The sequence below is a fragment of the Marmota monax genome, unplaced genomic scaffold (assembly GCF_021218885.2).
Source record: "Marmota monax isolate L192 unplaced genomic scaffold, Marmota_monax_Labrador192_F-V1.1 WCK01_AAM20220418_F8-fsc00008, whole genome shotgun sequence".
Lineage (NCBI taxonomy): Eukaryota > Metazoa > Chordata > Mammalia > Rodentia > Sciuridae > Marmota > Marmota monax.
In genome coordinates, this window is record NW_026694432.1 from 22,246,616 (window position 1) to 22,254,882 (window position 8,267).

The 8,267-nt window shown below is 56.5% G+C and overlaps 1 protein-coding gene across 1 annotated transcript in view; it reads right to left on the reverse strand.

The window, feature by feature from the left end:
- Ncmap (non-compact myelin associated protein) overlaps positions 1 to 7,932 on the reverse strand; it is a 31,029-nt gene extending 23,097 nt beyond the window's left edge. Inside the window, exon 1 of the mRNA XM_046468950.2 lies at positions 7,862 to 7,932. The gene's annotated coding sequence lies outside the window, so the exon portion shown is untranslated. The remainder of the gene's footprint in view (positions 1 to 7,861) is intronic.
- Positions 7,933 to 8,267: the final 335 nt, after the last annotated feature.

Here is an 8,267-nt window from a genome sequence, read left to right on the forward strand (position 1 = left end):
TTAACCACGGAGCCACATCCGGGGCCTTTTAATATTTTAATTTAGAGACAGGGTCTGCCTGAGTTGCTTAGCGCCTTTTTTTAGAACCACACAAGCCAAACAAAACAGCCTCTCAGGAAAAACCCTCAGAGCCTCAACTGCCACCACCGGCTTCCCACAAGCCTCTCTCTCCCACACAAGCTTCTCTCCACCTCCCACAATCCTCCTGCTCTTGAGGCCGATTGGCTGGGTCACGTGGGCGGAGCCAAAAAAGTCCCCCAATGAGCAGCTCCGTGGTCTGAAAGGGCAGGGACTTCCAGCTGCCAGCAAACTTCCAGCTGCCGGCTGGTGATTGGCTCACAGCGCGCCTTGCTGTTGCTGAGGCTGGCTTTGAACTCCCGGTCCTCCTGCCTCAGCCTCCCATCCACTGGGATTTCAGGGCGTGGGCTGCCAAGCCCGGTGCCTGGCCTCTTTCCGTTGGAGGAGCTCCCTGGGGACAAACCTGCCTCAGTTACAGCCAGGCTGCCGGCACCCAGCAGGGGAAGGGGTGAGTGAAAGCTGCGGGGCGGGGGAGGGTGCGCCAACAGAGGGCGCGGTGGGCACTGGCACTGCCTGGTCCTCTGCTCTGACTCCCTGAGCTCAGGCCGCCAGCCCCCCTCAGCTCTCTGGAGCCTCCTCTGGGCCCCCGTAGCTCCTGGACCTGGATCAGGCTTTTCTAACCCAAAACTAGGATGTTCACCCTGAGGGACGGCGGCCGTGGGGACCATGCAGTGGCCAAGTGGGGAAGCTACAGGGTGACACAGTGGAGCAGCTCTGGACTTCCTAGGTTGTCCCGGTCGTGGGCTCCCTGGCCTGGCCATGCATGCAGGCTGCAGGAATCATCTCCCAAGGGCTCAGGAGGTGACGTGCTTTCTCTGCTGCGATGGGGCGGGGACATGGTCCTGTGCAGGATCAGAGGCCGAAGCAGGAGCCACTTACGGAAACGGAATCGGAATTGTTCAATTTTACCTCCCAACCAAGTCTCCCCCATGTCATAGATCGCTTCAAACGGGCTACAGAATAGAGCCCAATTCTGTCTCGGCAACCAAGGTCTCCTGAGGCTGCTGTGCCTTCTCCTTCGCTGACTTCCTCCCTCGCCCACCCAGGGCAGAACGGGGGACTTCCTGTCCCCTGGTCTCACCAGCACTTCCCCCTGCGGCCAGCTGTGGTTTCAAAAGGGCCCCACGGTGCGCCAGACCACTCCCCCAATGAGTGGCAGCGCCATCTCCCCCTCCCCTGACCTGGGTGGGCCCTGGCTGCTCAGAGCACCAGCACATGTTGGAAGTGGCGTTGGCTTTCTGGATATTGTCCCCAAGTGGCAGCCTCTGCTTCCTGCCTCAGGGGAGGTACCTGCTCTAGGTGACAGCCCCCGCGGAGCTCCCAAGTGCCCAGCGTGGTGCAAAGTCCTGGGAGGGAGCCATCATCGACCCCCAAGCTGCTGAGCCTTCAGAACATCAGGCCACAACCACAGAACCCCCTGAGCACCCCCCAGCGGATCCCAGTCAGCTGAAGGTGGCAGAGAACAGGTACCAGTCTGCACCCACCCACCCACTCCACCATGGCACCCACCACTCCTGTCAGGGCCTCTCACACCTCTGCCCTCTCCTAAAAATGGTTTGCAACAGTCACGATGGCTTTGTATTGAGATCCCTTGTTCCTTTTAAGACAGGCTTAAACTTATTCCAAAACAGAGATTTTCCTTCTTTCTCCGCCGACCCCTGCCCCTCCTCCCATTTGGGATTGAACTTGGCCTCGCACACCGAGCTGCATTCCCCAGCTCCCTAAACAGAAAATTCCTATCACTTCTCAAAATGGAAACCAGTGTCACTTGCCATTAATAGAAAGTAACAAAAGAAATCAGATGAAACAATGTCATTAAATTCCAGCCAGACAGGGCCACCTTCCAAAGTGTCTGAGCCCAGGGCTCACCGTTTCCTCTTAGAAAGCTAAGGAACAGTGCTGCAGGGACACTGGTGACACAGTCAACCAGGCCCTGAGTTCCAGGACCCGGGGTGACACACATCAGCTTTGGGATCCCCGGGTCTGGAACTGAGCCAGGTGGCCTTGGATGCAGCAGAGCTGGGCAGCCTGTGACCCCTGCTGGACTGACTTTGGCGCTCACTGGTCCCCGGATCAAGGTTCCCCGGATCAAGGTTCCCCCGGATCTGGCCGGCTCTCAGGATTTAGGAAGGCCCCCGACTTTCCAATACTGTTTTTCAAAAACTAGGTGTGTGTGTGTGTGTGTAAAATACTCTTCTTCCCAAAGTGGCGAACTCCGTTCCTGCTTCTGGCACTGAACTTGGACTTGCCACCCTACCCGTCCCCAGCTCTCGCAGCACCTCCCGGGGCTGTTTCTGTCGTTATTTCCGTATTTCCTCTGGGAGCACTCTCAATGTGGCCTTTGTGTGTCCACCTTCTGAGGCTTTATTTGCCCAAGAATATTTTTTTAATGACCTCATGTTTAAGTGACAGTTTGGCTGCCTTGGAGATGCTGGATTGAAAGGTTCTTTTCTTTCAGTCCTTTATGACATTACCTCCCCGGCTTCCTTTGTGGGGTCTTGTTAGGGAGAACTCTGTCCGTCTGAGCCTTGCTGCTGGGTCCGTGATCTGCTGTTTCTGCTCCTCCTCCTTCTCCTTCACGTTTCTAACTTTGCCATTGTGTCTCTGGGTCTTTCTTCCTCTGTTGGCTCTTGCATGGGTCCTTTCAATCTACCTTCATTCACATCCCTGTCATTTTGGAATATTTAATCTCCATTATTTCTGCAGAGCGCCAGCCAGGACAAGCGGCTTCTTCACCTTTAGGTTCCCAGGGAGAAGTGGACAGTGAGGAGGAGACACTCTCGTGAGATTCACCTGCAGGGAGGGGGTGGGGTGGAGTGGAGGAAGCTTGATGGGTGGGGGGGACGGCTGAGCTGGTGCCAGCTTTTCTCAATGGCTCAGTCCAGCAGGTCTCAGCTGACCCAGAGGACTCCGGGTCCCCAGGACCCGTTTCTCCATGAAAGAGGCAGACGGTGATGGGCTCAAGACAAGGAGCAGGGACCCAGGCAGGGAGCTTCCCTAAAGGGCAGGGAGTCAGACTCCATCAAGTTTCCACTCCTTCCATACTGACAGCTTGGGCGGGAGACCCTCTGCGCCGGCGGGTTCTGCCTCCGTGGGTTCAACCGGGGCGGATCGAAAATATTTAAAAAGTATTGCATCTGGCCAGCTGCAAAGGCAAACGCCCGTGTCAGCCTCCTGAACTGCTGGGATTCCCGTTGGCGCAGGTGTTCCAGCAGCTCAGGAGGCTGAGGCAGGAGGATCGTGAATTCTAAGCCAGCCTCAGCAAAAGCGAGGCACTAAGCAACTCAGCGAGACCCTGTCTCTAAGTAAAATACAAAATAGGGCTGGGGATGTGGCTCAGGGGTCGAGTGACCTGAGTTCAATCCCTGGTACCAAAAAAAAAAAAAAAAAAAGAATTGCATCTGAACTGAACAGACTTGTTACTTGTCACAAATCCGACACCATTTTATGTCAGGGACTTGGCAAGCTGGGGGAGGCTCTGGAGCCAATCTCCCAGGGAGGCAGAGCGTCACCTGTATGACCGAGGTACTCTGCTGGATTGGGGGGGAGTCCATGGGAAACTGGGCACAGTCCTTGCCTCCATGGAGGTCACACTCTGACAACAAACAGGACTCGACCCAAGTCCTGGCACTGCCACCTGGGAAACGGTCTTTCCAGCCTGGGTTTCTGCTGCCGATGGGCAGGGCACCTAACCGCAGGGCTCCTGAGGCTTTGGGGTGGGGACAGGGGCTGCAGGAGAAGCCCCCATGTGATTAGCATGATGCTCAGAGCCCTGAAAGCTCTTGAAAATGGGAAGCATTGTTGTTATTATGACCAGTGGCGTTATTGGGGAGGATCAGGTAGATAGGAACTTGGAGTTCTTTCTACAGGTAAATAAATTCCCTTTGATCCTAAAGGCAAACGAGTTACCCTTACGGTTCATAACTGGAGAGAAGGCTGAGGTGGGGCACCCAAAATTTCAGAGAAAGAAGACCAAATGGGCTTGGCTCACAAGAAGGTTATGATCAAAAAGCTGTAAGATCTGGGCACAGTAGTGGCACGTGCCTGTCATCCCAGCGGCTCGGGAGGCTGAGGCAGGAGGATCACGTGTTCAAAGCCAGCCTCAGCAACTTAGCAAAAAGCCTTAAGCAACTCAGTGAGACCCTGTCTCTAAATAAAATATAAAAAGGGCTGGGGCTTGTTCATTGAGCATCCCTGGGTCCAATCCCTAGTACCAAAAAATAAGATAAAATAAAAAAGCAGGGTGGGGCTGGAGACGTGGCTCAGTGTTAGAGCACTGGCCTGGTGTGCATGAGACCCTGGGTTGATTCCCAGTGGGGAGGAAAACAGAATAAGCAGCAAGGGTTGGGGGGTGCAAACCAACCAAATTCCACTTTCTAGAACAAACTATCCATACCATTAAAGGTGCTGAGATTCAGATAACCAGTCCTTTCCCAGCTCTTCTCTTTTTTCTTTCTTCCTGCCTTCCTTGCTCACAGGCAGCAGGGTGAGGGGTCAGAGCTCCTACAGTGCTGGGCGTGGGCTGGAGTCCCAGCCTGGCGCCTGGCTTGCTGCTACAGGACCAACGTCTCCATTAGGACAGGGGCACCCTGCCTAAGGCCCACAAAATGTTTTCATTTCTTTCAAAATACTAAGGAAAAATTGTCTTTCGGGTTGAACAAAATGCTCTGATATACTGATAGGATCATAAACTGAACTGTAAATATGTTTATGGGGGGAGGGGCCCACAAAGGGTAATTGCTTCAGGCAGGGAAGTCAGAACAGACCCCTGCCGACTCTGATGCCCCATCCCTCTGAACTTAGCAGGGGACTGAGGAGTGACCACACCTCCCAGGATGCCGTGGGTGTCACGGGGGACTGAGGCATGCGGAGCATCTGGCCCTGTGTGGGCAACGGGAAGTGCTCACCAACAAGGCCGACCATTCGTTTCCTCTGTGAACTTCAGGCTAAAGCCTTGGGAATCTTCAGGAGGGAGTGGGACTGGGCACAGCCGTGGGGACACAGGCACCCAGCTGCTTTTTGCACAACACACTAAGGAGACACCCCCAGACACCGGTGGAGGAACAGGGAGAAACTTCAAAGCAAGCTCAGTGGGTCCCGGGGGTCTGCAGAACCCACACGTGCTGCAGAGAGAGCTCCCCGCAGAGCCAGGGCTGGGCCTGGGGAGGGAGGTCCTGCCACTGAGGACTCACGGGCTGAACGCAGGGGAATTGTGACAGGAATTTCATTTCACTTCATTCATTCATTTATTTATTGGGAGGAAAAGTTTATTTCCACTCACTATGTCAGAGGGGTATTTTTTTTTTTTTTTTTTGGATACCAGGAACTGAACTCAGGGACACTCAACCACTGAGCCACATCCCCAGCCCTATTTCATATTTTATTTAGAGACAGGGTCTCACTGAGTTGCTTAGTGTCTCGCTTTTTGCTGAGGCTGGTTTTGAACCTGTGATCCTCCTGCCTCAGCCTCCCAGGCTGCTGGGATTACAGGCCTGTGCCACCATACCTGGCCACAGTTTCAGGGGTTTAGTTTACAGCTGGCTGCGTCCCTGGCTGTGGGCCCGAGGGGAGGCAGAGCACTGTGGCAGAGGAGCGGAGAAGGACTGGCACCTCAAGGTGGCAGGAGAGCAGAGGGAGCTCGTGACTGGAATTTTAAGACCCTGAGTCTGTTTATCCTAAAAGTTGGCTCAGCAGGCCCCAGACACAAGGTTTTCCACAGAAAACCGATACTTATTCAGCAGTTGCTGTGGAGTCATCGATTCTGGTTAAGAAATCAGGAAGCGGAGGCTCAGAGAGGCGGTGGGCTTGAGCCCAGGGCGGGGTGCAGGGAAAGGTCCCCGCGGCTCTGCGCCTCTTTGCCGCTGTGCTGCTGCTTGGAGCAAGGCCTGCAGCCCTTCCGCAGCTCTGCCAGCCCCTCCGAGGGCCCCCGAGTCTCAGGTGTGCCTGTTTTGGGCAAGAGGCCCTCAGATCAGGCCTCGGGGCAGGCCGCAGAACAGACCTCTCTGTCTCAGACACTGGCACACCCTCTTTTCCATCCTCAGGCCAAACTACAGCCACCCCCAGTGGGAGTTTCCAACCACATGAGAGGCTCCAGCCCCGTCCCCCAGCTTCCCTGACACCCCGGCCTCCTCAGGAATCCAAGTTGGGTCTGGGACTCCTTCCCGTCCTCCTGCCCATCTAGGGTCTATACTTCAGATCAGCAGCTCACTTCAGGGCAAACAAGGGCTCCATTCTACCGCACCCCGAAGCAAAGAGTGGGAGGCCAGGGGCTGAGAAGCCTCCTCTCCGGGTCCCAGTCCCCTGGCCTTTGAGATGAGGGGCACCCTCTATTATCTTCAGGTTCCCGCTAGCTCCAACTCTGACTCAGGTGCCAGGAGCAGTGGGCGGGTCAGCACGATGCTGCTTGCTTTCCCTCAGAGACCCAGGGGCCGTCACAGAGGGGCCTGTCCTCCTCAATTGTGCAAATGTCTAGTAGTGGCTCCTTTTCTGATGTGGTGGGAGAGAGAGTGGAGGCAATCAACATGGGAGAGGGGGGATACACCCCTCAAGTTGGAGGTGGGTGGGGACTGGACAATGAAAACAGAAGCTCGAGGTCAGTTTTGTCAGGATGGCCTCTCTCAGAGCCAAGAGCCCAGAACTCAGCCTGGATGTGTTCATTCCACAAATACTCATTAAACCCCTAATATGTGCCAACCCCCAGGCTGGGCGGGGCAAGATGAGGATGCTTTCTGTGCCCCAGAGTTCACCGCCAGCCGCGGATAGCAGACAAATGACCACGGACAAGGATGGATACAGGTAGAAGAAGCCTCAAGCTCTTTGTGGGGTGGTGTCTCCTGTTGATAGCCTCCTCTGAATCTGTCCAAAAAATTGCTTCCTTTAAGGGACATGTGAACTGAACCCCAGAGAAAAGAAGGGGCTTGTCCAAAGTTAGGATAGACAGCCAGGAGGTAGGAGCCACCGGATTCCCACACCTGCACCGTTAACTGATTCTAAGGCTTGGCTGGGACCCTGGTATTACCTTCCCAGCTCCACCCAAATCCTGCCTCTTCCAAAAAGTCCTCCAGAATCTTCCTCCTAGACTCCAGGGCTTCCTTGGTCTTGCTAATCTTGTCCTGTATTTGACACAGTCACCTCCTCCTCCCGCAGAGGTACCCAGAGGAGGGGATTCCTCTGCATCTTTCCCCTGGAGGGGGTGGTTCGGTGACGGCCTGTTAAATCTCCTGATCCGATCGGACCCTGGGTTCCTTCCCCGGCTGCGGGTTTTCATCTCAACAAACTGCAAACCTTCCAGAGGGGCCTGTGCTTGGGCCTGACCCATCAAGACGCCCATTTCACAGAGGAGGCAAACTCCGGCCCCCAGCGAGTCAAAGCCCTTTCTACCTCTCCATTTCTGTTCCAGGAGTCTAGGTCTCTCACCCCTGAAGGCTGGGGTGGCCGATGGGAGGAGGAAACGATTTCTAGACGCCCCAAAGATCATCCCCCCCAAGGCTGACTCTAGGACGCTCCTCTGAGCTGGGTGGGGTTCAGTTTGCATTCCGGACACCTTTATGCGCTCACTCCAAATCCACCTGAGATGATCAGGGTCCCTCCCGGCGCTCCCGACCACCCCCCAAAGGGCCAGACACCGGGCACTTACTCCCACAAAGGTGGGGGCGAGACTGGGGCCCTCGAACGCACCCTCGGACTCTCCCTGCCCAGCGCGCGGGCAGGTGACAGGGAGCCGCAGGCCTGAACCCGACCGCGGCTTGCTCGGGACAGATCGGGACCGCACGGCCCCTCCTACCTGTTCGGGCGACCCTGCTCGGCCTCTCGCCCGCCCTGCCGCGGTCCCAGCGCGTGGTGGCCGCCGCCGTCGGCTCCCGGCGCCGCTGCCCGAGGATCCCGCCCCCGCCCGGGGGTCCCGCCCCGGCCCCGCCCCGCACAGGTGATCCTCGGAGCCTCGGGGGCCGCCCTGGGGGCGCCAGTGTCCCGCGCGCGCTGGAGTGGCGGCGCCTCCCCGCGGTGTCCCCACGCTGTTCTTGGGCCTGGCTCTCTTTTGGGGCTTGGTTTTGGCATCCCCCTGGGCGCTCGGTCCCCGGCCACATCTGTCAGGTGAGACTCCTCAGAGGACCACAGGACAAATTACGGGGCGGTGAGCTCCGAGAACCCGTGGAGGTGTCGTGAAAGCAGGACGTCGCTAATCTGGCTGA